The sequence below is a fragment of the Amblyomma mixtum genome, chromosome 4 (assembly GCF_055824585.1).
Source record: "Amblyomma mixtum isolate Tamu chromosome 4, ASM5582458v1, whole genome shotgun sequence".
NCBI lineage: Eukaryota > Metazoa > Arthropoda > Arachnida > Ixodida > Ixodidae > Amblyomma > Amblyomma mixtum.
Window position 1 is genome coordinate 98,392,451 of NC_143015.1, and position 11,329 is coordinate 98,403,779.

At 44.1% G+C, this 11,329-nt stretch overlaps 1 long non-coding RNA gene across 1 annotated transcript; it reads right to left on the bottom strand.

Moving 5' to 3' along the window:
- Window positions 1–2,645: 2,645 nt before the first annotated feature.
- LOC149347560 (uncharacterized) lies at window positions 2,646–10,518 on the bottom strand. The gene is made up of 3 exons (XR_016292142.1): window positions 10,297–10,518; window positions 5,772–5,853; window positions 2,646–2,972 (listed from the first exon to the last, which is right to left on the bottom strand). It is a non-coding gene; the product is annotated as an uncharacterized LOC149347560 (long non-coding RNA).
- Between the last annotated feature and the right edge of the window lie 811 nt (window positions 10,519–11,329).

The following is an 11,329-nucleotide window of genomic DNA, read 5'->3' on the forward strand; positions in this document are numbered from 1 at the left end:
GTTTTCATCCATCCCAGAAGTCGACTTGCCCATCTCGGAGAGGGACATCCCTAGTAGCAAAAAATCTCGCCAGAACGTTATGACAATGTCGCCAATGTTTTATAATATTTTGCAACATACTCCATCATTGCAGCAACATGTCCATAAGTTGGTCAGGATGACACATTCTGCTAAGATTGCAACCACATGCTCAGAAATTCGTTAGGATCATAGATCTGTCATCGCTGGAATAACATCAAGAAGCAACGTTGAGGCAATACAGCCTGGTGAACAATAAATCAACATTACAAATATATTTCAAGCACACAGTTCCAGAACTTTTCCGACTGTTGCTACAATGAACATTTTTTTCAACTAGCAGTACTTCGCAACTAAACCTCTTCTCTTGTGCCTGCCACAGATTGCACGCAAAGCTCCATTAATATGTCGCAAAGCTTTGTTTATTACCCATTCGCCACTTGGGAAATCCTTCAGGAACGGCTATATAAGCTTCACTCTATGTTATGCGCTCGGAGCTGAGTGTATGAGTTGCATGTTGTACTGCATTGTGGAGCTCAAGGGTCGGTCGCTCTCGTTGATCTTAGAAAAGCGTTATATGTTGTGAAGCTTACCAAATGGCAGGCCTGCATGCTTGTGCAGGGTTTCTACACTTTCAAGAATGTTACATTAATGTTACGAAACATTGTGGAAATGGTGCAGAAATGTTTTGCATATGTGGACACAACATCCTATGTTGTTTTGAAATTGCCAAAGGAGGACACTAGCCACATTAATACAACCTAAAAAGGTAATATTGCTGCAATGCTCCAGCAGCAATCTGTGCTACTAGGGAGTCGCATTCCGCAGCGCGAGCAGGAGGAAGTAACAGGGAACCAAGATGCGGACAGGATAGCTCGAGGGTACACTTATTACCGAGCATCCAAAGTAGCCGACCTCGAGGAGAACGAGCCTGTACCTCAAGATTATTCGGCGATACTAAATTATTACAAAGGCTGCAGAAAGCGGTATCCATCACCACACATCTACCTTAGCAGAGAAGACTCTGTCGCGTGGAGGCAGCTACAAACGGGCTCGTACCCGAACCTACACGTACTCAACAAAATGTATCCCACACAATACACTGACAAATGCCCTTGGTGCGAAGAACCACCCACTCTGTACCACATAACGTGGGCATGCCAGAGGATAGCGTGGTACCAGTTATAACAAATCCGAGTGCGGAGCAATGGGAGGGAGTGCTCTCCAGCGATCGCCGAGTCGAGCAAGAAGGTCTGATTCGGCGAGCACATCTGGCAGCAGCTTCCAGCGGAGCCCTGGACTAAGGGCAGCCGAGCTTTGTACAAGCAGATGGACGAAGCCATCTGACAGCCGCAGAAGAAAAACAAATCTAGAGCTTAATAAAGTTGTTCACTCACTCACACTCCCTCTCTTGCCTCGACGGCAGCTGTGCCACTTCCAGGAGTGGTGACGTTGTTCACGTGCTGCCTTTCTGCCACGAGTTTCTGACGACGGCGGGGTTTTCGCTAAATGAGCCAAGTAATGCGAGCTTCTCTCGCATTGGAAACAAATTGACAATCTGATTGTTTTTGCACGCAGCGTAGTACCACGTGGCATTCATCAATGAAGCAGTCATATTTCCCGAAGGAAATACGAGCCGCAATATTGCGTACAAGGAGCGCTTTCAGTTCTACCAATTCAATATTGCGTCCGATTGGTTTCCGTGTCTTTTGGTTCCTTCTTATAAGTCGTGAAATTTGTGGTCTCGTTGAGTTCTCCTTTGCCGATGCTCTAAAATAATTGGAAAACAGCTGCAATACAGCCTGGTGAGAGGTGTTTCAATCCGTGTTTGGGGATAAGTGTGACACTGTGATGAATGAATGGCGGGTGCCACCAGCGAACTAGCCAGCGTGCCATTAATCATGTAGCTGAGCTTCAATGGACTCGGGACATTGAAGGATTTATCTGTTGCACGCGAACTCCGAGCTGAATCGAGATGTAGACGGGTGGGTTCGAACTGTCTTCGTAACATGCACGTGCCGCAAGTGTGAAATTGTTTTTGGTGCGATAGTCACCAGGTGGCTGTGCTGTCAATAAGTCATTGCCGATGACTTACTATCGCGATATCGCTTACTATCGCGATATTGCGTACTATCGCGATAAAAATACTACGGAATGTCGGGAAAAAAATCATTCTAGCTCAACTTCGCAAACTAGTCGAGTGGTCTTCTCACCAGTGGATAACGTATGCTTGTCTCCACATACACCGACACATTTCAGTCCACTGGATTACGCGACTGCGCCGAAGAAAATATTTCCGCACACTAATGTCCTGTAAACTTCTGATCGCGATAGTACATGAAGTTGTCCATCACTGAATGTGCATCATACATTTTTATGCAAAATTTTATTACGGCCCTTTGCTCCAAGCCCACTGTATGCCGACTGCCCTCCGCTAGGTTTCTCAGGAGCGCCAGCCTAGGAGGGCTGACGAAAGAAGGGGACACGGTTTTCGCGCTCAGTCCAGCCATCTGCCGAACGATAGGTTGAAGGAGCCATGAAATGGTTGCTGGACATGTAGCAGTGCCATATTCCAGCTAAAATGAGTATTATAACTGTTGCAAAATTTGTAATGTTTTATTAGCACACACAAGTCGTTCAAATTCTTATTTGTTTGAGGAGCAACTATTTCTCAATATTAAAATACTACTCAATGTAGTTTATCACAGCTGGTGCATTTAGCCGGCATCATTTCGTCCACTTGCTGACAATCCGTGTCAAGCACAGATGTCTCACTGCGTGGTTTGTCTTCAATGCTGATATTCCGTGCTGAAACTTCTTAGTCCATCTAAACACGTTGTTCTTGTCCACGGTGTTACCTCCGTAAAAATTGAGTAACCCTTCAGTGGATGTCGGACAGCCTGCACCCTTCTCAACTCCATGAGGAACCGTTGCTTCTTCTTGCGATCCGTTAGCTGCATGCAGTGAAAAGGTTCTATTAGTTACCTGCAAAAAATCAGTGCTTATTATAGAAAGAGTTATTCTATTAGCATGTAGAAGTTGTACCAATTTTTGCATTCATTTAGTTACAACTATCGTATACAACCCTGTATACGCTGTATAAAAAAATGCGACGTTAAGCTTGTAAGCTGACATCAAAGATTCAGTGCAAAGGTGGTACCGGTGGTCAGTTTAGTCACGAAGTGTCTCCCGTTTCTGCTGGCTTACGATGTCTCTGATAAACGATTAGAGTACTGACATGACCAATAATTACCGGTTTGCACACAAAAGGCAACGTTTAACGCAAGTGTAACGACATGGGGAACAAAATGACCCTATTGGTGTGATGCCAGTTCTGTATGAATGCCAAGCCACAGTGGTCGCCATTTTGGCGTCGATGAAACACAATGAAAGGCTACAGCGCATGTCTAATTGGCTTATCTCCCACTCCTCCGGCCTGCATCGCTGAAGCAGCACGTTGGAGGCCAAATTGGCGCCCGTGACCTTATGTGAATACCTCCTATACGTTGCTCCCATGCGGTTGCTGTTTGCTGGTTTTAACTACAGGCACTTGTTTTGCGTTACATTTTAACGTCGCCCTCAGTTGCATGGCACTGGAAGTGCAATGAGCATACCAATTCTGTTAAACCAGAATGCATTAATTTTACATCAAATACATTGGGTGACTGAATTTTGGGGCTAACCGAGCAAGGTGGAGACTAGAAATATAAAACAGTTTCACAGCATACTCCGTTTGCCGTAGCATTTACTATTTCCATATTTCTAAGATTTTGTTATATTTTTGCCAGTATTTTACATGAGATAGCTTTTAAGAATGAAGAAATTGGATAAAATGCAACACTGCACTGTAATACAATATTACCGTATGGAGGACATGTCGCCATCTTAAATTCAGGACTTTCATGACACTGCATGACAGTTCCCCTACACACATGGCAAAACAATGGGTGCAAGATCTAAAAAGTGGCAGGGAGAGCTTAAAGGGGAGCCCCGAAGCCCGGGAGACCATTGAGTGGCACCACCAACGAAGGTGTTCGACTCCCTCTGGATACAACGCACGCTCGGCAATTGTCTACGCGCCATATTGTAGAACAGCTGGGAATTACACAGGAGACAGCGTACTACTCTATATCCAGAAATATTAGCTTATTAAAAATTTCTGCTCAATGGGCTCCACGTCTCATCACCCCTGAGAAGCAATATGCTTGCTCTATTATTTATCATGGGGAAATATAGGTTCATCTCTGTACCATCGTCTAGAGAGACGGCATCAAGTTTTATCGAATGGCAAGGATATGTTGCTCACTGAGTGTGATGCGAAAGGTTGCAACATTGCCAGATTTTATTACTGCGAACTTATGGAGCGTCTAAAATAAAGAATGCGGAAAGGAAACCAGGAACGCTGACCAGGGGAGTTTTGTACCATCAGGACAGCGTTCCAGCACACACCTTAGCAAGTGCGTGGTACTGTAGTTCCAGCTTGTTCCTCACTCGTACGATCTGCCAGATGCTGCCCCCTCCTAATCTTTTTCCAAACATGAAATATCTCTTGCTGGGCCAAGTTTTGCCACTACCAATTAGGATGGAAGCTGGAGAATTTCGATGAAAATGTTTCTCAGCACCGCTGGAGAAAGTGCCTCGCCTTAGAGTACGAATATATAGAAACATACTTCGGAAAAGCTGGAAGTGGTTTTATGATCTGGAGACTTATATCAGCTGCCATATCTTTTATCAAAGCAAAAGGCATACACTGATTACTTCAGGAAAGTGTCACGCCAGAAATACATGCATCTATAGCATGAGGACGCAAATGAGTGTTGTACTCATTTGAAACGGACTGCATCTGTAATATAATCATCAATAAAAATAACCAAGGAGACCCGGTACCTTATACAGCACAGGGAGGCTGGCTTGAATGGAGCTTGGCAGGAAACGATGCGTGTTCAATATGTTTAGCCTTATACAGCGTTAACAGTTCCCTGAGGCCAAATAGAACAGTTGTTACATTCACATCAATGCCTGAATATATCTTCTTTCCCAGCAGCACGTTACTGCCCACAAAGATAGACGGACACTGGAAAGGTTGGCCCTGATGTATAAAACGGTTCAACAGTACTCTGCTTCAACGTAGTCTTCTGCTGCCGCGCTCTTTCTCGGAAAGAGAATTTCAGTTTTTGTGACTGTGTGGTTGTGGAGGAACCACACAGGAACCACAAATTCTATGTTATTTCCTTTCACTCTAATGTTTTTCTGAAAATGTTGCAGTCCAGAAATAATTTGGTGTCCAACATCACACATAACGTGTTCTCTATCGCAGACGGTGTCTGCAGGTGCTTGTTTGGATTTCAGGCGTGTGAGCATGTGTCCAGATAGTTTACATGAAGTTAGCAAAAATTCACAAGTGTCATAAGCCTTTCAAATCACTCCTCATCTCTTCTGCGCTTAGTGCAAATACTGGGGAAGTACAGGTGTGTTGCAGGCGCAGTCAGTCCCTTAGCTACAGCACTTTGCCCTTCAGCTTACGCTTCGTGTAGATAGAGAACAGCGGATCTGAGTTTCCGAATAATAACGCGAAAAGTCAGTATAGAAAAACTTTGATGCGCTTACAGCTCCTTCACACACTGTTTCATTATCACACCTTGTTACAGAGAGCGCTACGAGAACAGAAGGTGCTTCGTGGAGCCACGTGTTCTTCCTTCCATATAACTGGAATCAGAACAGAACTGTACCACGTGAACGGAAGAGGGTCTTACTTGAATATTTGGTGGAACAAGCACGCTGCGAATTCTGGAAAGGTTGGCATGTCAGGTTCCGTCATGTTCCTCCAGCGCATCTCTGGAAATAAAAAAAAAGAAAGGAAAACTGCACATTTGAGTTGGTTACAAGTTTTCTAAGAGGGAACTCATGTTGCTGTTTTTGCGGAATACAGCATCAAATGCAGGGTCTCAAGTGGCTGGTTTGAAAATAGGTGATATGCTTTTTTGGTAGCTGATGGGATCGCTTCACGCTTTATCGCCCGTGATATGCCTGATGACCGCCTAAATCAACTGTATCGAACCGACCCTTAAAAAACACATTAAAACCTTACCAGGGTACTCTTACCATGAAACTGACGTATTACATACAAACAGCTGCTCACAGACATGAGGGGCTTTGTATCCCATCAAATTCAACTGAGGGCACGTGATGTCCGGATATTAGACAAACTGACTTGTCAAAAGGGAACAAATGTGCTGTGTTTAGCTCCATAGCATGTAAGCAACCAAAGCTGTCATGCGCCAATAGGTAAATATGCCTGTCAGAATAGAGGAACATGTTATAGTTTAAAAAAAAAAAAAAACATGGGCTTCTTTTAGGAAGTAGTTTTTTTTTCCGGATCGGCAACTTTTTTTCGCGAGAGGGAAGGAGGGGCGTCTTCTTAATGGAGGACTGTTTTTTGGAAATGGTGGCCCGAATAGGACAACACAGTTGAGCCCTGCGCAAGGAGGAATACTGGAATCGCATTCGTAACCCATTCAGAAGATTTTAATGATGGTTGAAATAGCTTTGGTTTGAATGTGCCAAAAACTGCACGGTCAGTGGTGTGACACACACTGTTTTAACGCATAGATGTACAGTGTTCGAAAAGTTCTGTGTCAAAATAAGTGCCCAGAAAAGCCAAGAACTGTGTCTGTTACCGTAATAATGATGTTTTCTTCTTGAGCACACTAAATGCAATGCAGTATATTAGCGTAATAACCGCCGAGACAATAGCATTTGTTATCCTTTATTTTTACTCCCAAATCAAAACATTTTCAATCACTGAATCAATAGCCCCGGTTTTTGTTTGAGGTTGAAAGTCGACTTCTGAATCAACATGTGCTTTTTAGTCGATGGTTGCGAAGACTAAAATTTATATAAGCCACCAAATGATTAAGAATAATGACTCCCCAGTGGAAATTATTCAGTCCGATGGAGCGAATGCGTGAGCAGACAGTCGTAATGAACCGATAAACTGTACAAGCATGAAGTTTGCAACGTAGCGTATCTTACCAGGCAGTAACGAAAGCAGCACAGGCAATCGGCCCAATATTGGGAATATATTGGCAAATACTGGTCTTACAAAGAACCAGAGCAAAACCATCCATTTGCAATATTGGGCCCGTTTCCTATGCTGCGTGGGAGTACGTACTATCGCATATTATATAAGGCAACAGCAGTGAATTCACCCACGAACTTCAGACCAGTGCGCTGAAGGACAGGTTCGTCGAAATAGGCACCCTACCAAAGAACAAGGTTCTAGGTTATCCTGCAGACTAGCGCCGGAAATGTCCTTACAGGACGCGAGAAACATTTTTCAGTTGAAGACCTCAAAAACAAGCCTACAAATGTTCAGGCGAACCGCTTGGCGCCATTTACCATTATTTAGTGTATTACCTTTTTTGTAAATAATAATTTGTAAATAATAAATGCGTGATCTGTTTACTACGCTGTACAAAAATTTTCTGCATGAAATTGATATGCCCAAGCTGGTTCACATTTGCCAGGCTTCAATGTGCCCGCAGTAACAACATTCGTCTTTGAAATGAAGCAGCGGGTAGATCGGCTGACGTCACAGAACAACAAACAAGAAAGCGTGCACAGGGCACAGCAGTCAAGGGCGCTGCAAATGGTCTCCTTTAGTTCATTTCAATAGCAAAAGAGCACTCACTGCATTTTAAGGAATAGATCGAAAAAGGAAGCATGGTAGCAGTAGGTATTCTCAGCAACCAAGCCACAGGGGCGTAGCCAAGGGGGAGGGGGGGTGTATCTTCTGTGTCGGAACACCAAATGATATTTCCTGAGTGCTGCATTACCCCCCCCCCCCCCCCCCCCGTGTTTTCTCGGCCTTTTTTTCGCCCATGCTGTTTACACACCACGTCGACATATTTAGATGTAGAAACGAAAAATCAGAAGAGTGTTGGTTTGTTGACCAAAATCGATTCTCTTCTAAAAATCAGATGGCGCCACTAAGCTCTTTTTTTTACAAGCGGCATTTAACAACTTTCGAAAAATATTTCTGGCTACACCACTGCCAAGTGGCATGTTCTTGCGTCGGCGCCTGCGGCAGTCGTCCCCTGGATGTGGAAACCACAACGGCTTGACGCTATTCTCTTGCCGGCTTCTAAACAAGGTCGTGATTAGTACACATTATTGCAGTATATTATTGCCATGCTATCGAACGCAGGAAATCAATACAACAATAGAGTATTGCTTGTCAGCGCTGATTATGCTTTATATTTTATTTGTAGCATAGATGTGGTTTAGAAAATTGGAAACATATTTTGAACCACTAAAATTCGCGAATTAAAAAGTGTAGAAGCTGTTACTTTTTTCACTATAAGCACTTGATTAGGCTTCCCGAGAATAAACCGACCAGTCAGCCAGCCTAGCCTCTGACAAGCTTTCTGAATTTAGGTTCGAGCAAAATATTTTCCGCGTATAGGAAAACCATTTGAACAGATAACCTGAAAGTAGATGTGGATTTGAAAGCTCCATTCACTAAGAGAAGTGGACTGCTGCATATTTAGGCAACACGGAAATCATTAAGTAGTTCTGCGTGAACCCGCGCTCCGCAAACATTTGAGTGTTTTGAAAACTGGAATGCAAGGCTTGTTATCAGCGCAGAAGGAAGAAAGCTCAGTTTCTTGTATTAATTCCGAGGCGGTTACTGCATTAAGTTGACCGACAAAGCAAGATGTTTCAGTACCACGGTGAAAGTAGCGTCTTTCAGCCTTTTTTGTGTTGTGTGAGGCCTTCCATACATGTTAGGCTGTGCCTGTCAAAAGAGGCTATCCCAATGCTCCAGCCTACTACTGCCAAAAGGAACGCAATTCTATGAGAGAGGATCGAGGCTATTTTGTAGCTCTTCATAGGGAATGTTGTCACTGCAGACGCCTGTATGAACTCCGAACTGAAGCGATAACAGGTTGGCTCGTTGCAAGGTTGCCGTCATATTGGGGACCAACGCACAATTGCGCTCTCAAAGCCGCAATACATTAAAACTCAGTTTAATAAAGTAATGAACAGCTACAAATTATTTCGTTAAATTGGGAAATTCGCAAAATTGATCAAGGCACTTTTCCATAATTCTAAATCTCAAATCGGAACGCAGCGGCACCCAAAGTAGCGTGACATCGCATGCGCCGACAACCCGCCCCTGCGCATATAAGTCCACAAAAGCAGCCCTAATCACTTGAGTGAAAGCGCCATCTGGCAAAACGGATTCGAAGGCAAGGTGTTCTTTGTACTGCACAGTGTCGCAACTTGTACACCCGTTAAAACAAAACTAAACATGCGTCTTGGGATATATATGTTACCATTGGCGCGCTGCCAACAATATGCAATGCATTGGCTGTTTGTTTCGGTATTTCGGGTTATTGAGAACACTGATCTCTATAATTACGAGCTGGGGACTCTAAATTTGCTCGTTAGATTAGTAACATTGTGTACCATTGTCTACCACTTGTGTACCAGTTGTAGACGAGTAGGGCGGGCGGTTGGGTGTGAGTAGATAGGCAGTATTAAGGGTGGATATTTTCTCCCAAAGGGTAAGACTACTACCAGAGCAGCACAGAGTGGAAATACTCTTATCACTCATCTACTTCTCGAGCATACCTCTCCCAATTTTGACACGAGTCTCAGTCGACGCCAACTGTTTGGAAAATTACGCTCCAGAAGTGGTGCCAACAAATTCGAAGGCCCCCTCGATACATAAAATTACAGTGCCATTACTTGCCATTACAGCGCCATTGCAATGCCCTGCAGAATTTTAACTATTTAAATCTTTCTCTGGTGTCCCTAATCGGCTCGTTTTATCCAGGACAGCAATTCTCATCGTTAGCCGTGCTTCTTAGTTCACACCAGAAAATTTTAAAACTTCAACTAGACTGTAAAAAAAGGCGGATCCCAAGCAGACTGCATAAACGACTTCACACTGCATTAGGAATTTAGTGTTAAGCAGGGATTGCAGGTTAATTACAAAGATTGCAGTTTTTTTTAATCTTCTGGAAGCATGTTTGCCTGCCATTTGCGGCGTTTGCAATCAGAAATCGGCAAGGTGGTCGGCGTCTAAACAGGCAACAGGGAATCAGTGTCGATACCTTCTCAGTACAGAGAAACCTTAGTAGCTCCCCGTGTCAAATACAGGGCATGATTCGAAAACTGAAAAAAAGCATTCGCCGTTTTTTTTTATACCCTGAAGCAGCTACTTCGAAAATGGGAACCATAACTATGTCCCCTTAAGCAGGATTCACTCACCAGGGTTCCTGTCCAGCAGAGAGTCACAACGGCTGGGAGTTGACACGTCACAATTCCAGAGACTTCGCTGGGAATCTGCTGCAGGCGCCTGGAAGGACAACGCCATCTTTGGTACGAAATATGTCCAGAGCTTTAACGAGACGAAGTGGAGCCAATGCGATCGAGTGCTGAGTAACCACCTTGCGGTCATGATAGAAACTAAAGGAGAAAGGTTTCGAGTGCAAAGCTACACGACACCACCACAAGAAATATGCACGTCAATGATCATGAAAAGACGACGTGTGCTTACCTCCATGTTTTGACAACTGAACTTACGAAGTGTTAAAAACAACAACTTGTATGCATGCTGATCTTACTGGGTCATTTGAATTAGGTTCTCTGTACGTTCTACATGCGGGCCATGACTTTGGCCTCATTCATTTTCACACACATCGATAACATACCTGAGAAAATTTGACTATGACGAATTCCCGAGCAGAGACCTACGGCACCAAAGCTGAGGTCTACATATTTGCAACCGGAAATGCAGTTGTCCTTTCGGTACACTGCCACCTGTATGCGAAGAAAAACTTTGGAGACCCCTCGCCAGTTTTCACATCTGACGTATGTGGAGGTGACAGAAGATTTACTGCAGTATCACGGGATTGGATTAAAAGAGTGACGTGATCCGCAGTTCTGCTGGGTACGAATAAAGAGGCACGGTGCGTAACTACTTGTCCAGAGAGAATGTATTTTTGAGTAGTCTAATCACGCTTGTATGCTAAACCTCTGCGCATGAAGTATGCACACGAAGTGGTGCTCTCTCGCTAGTAGGCTGCTTTGATAAAGCGGCCCAACCATCGGGCACGTAGACGACTACGCTATATGATATTCCCTTCCAGGTTATAAAGCTGCCTCTCTGAGTGTAAGAAAGCAACAACGGTTGACTTACTTATGAAGTTGATTCAGGCTCTGGAAGCCCCCGGTATCCAGGTACCACGTCCGAAGGAAGGCCAGCTCTGCGATGACACCAGGAGAAAGTGCTAGAGCGTAA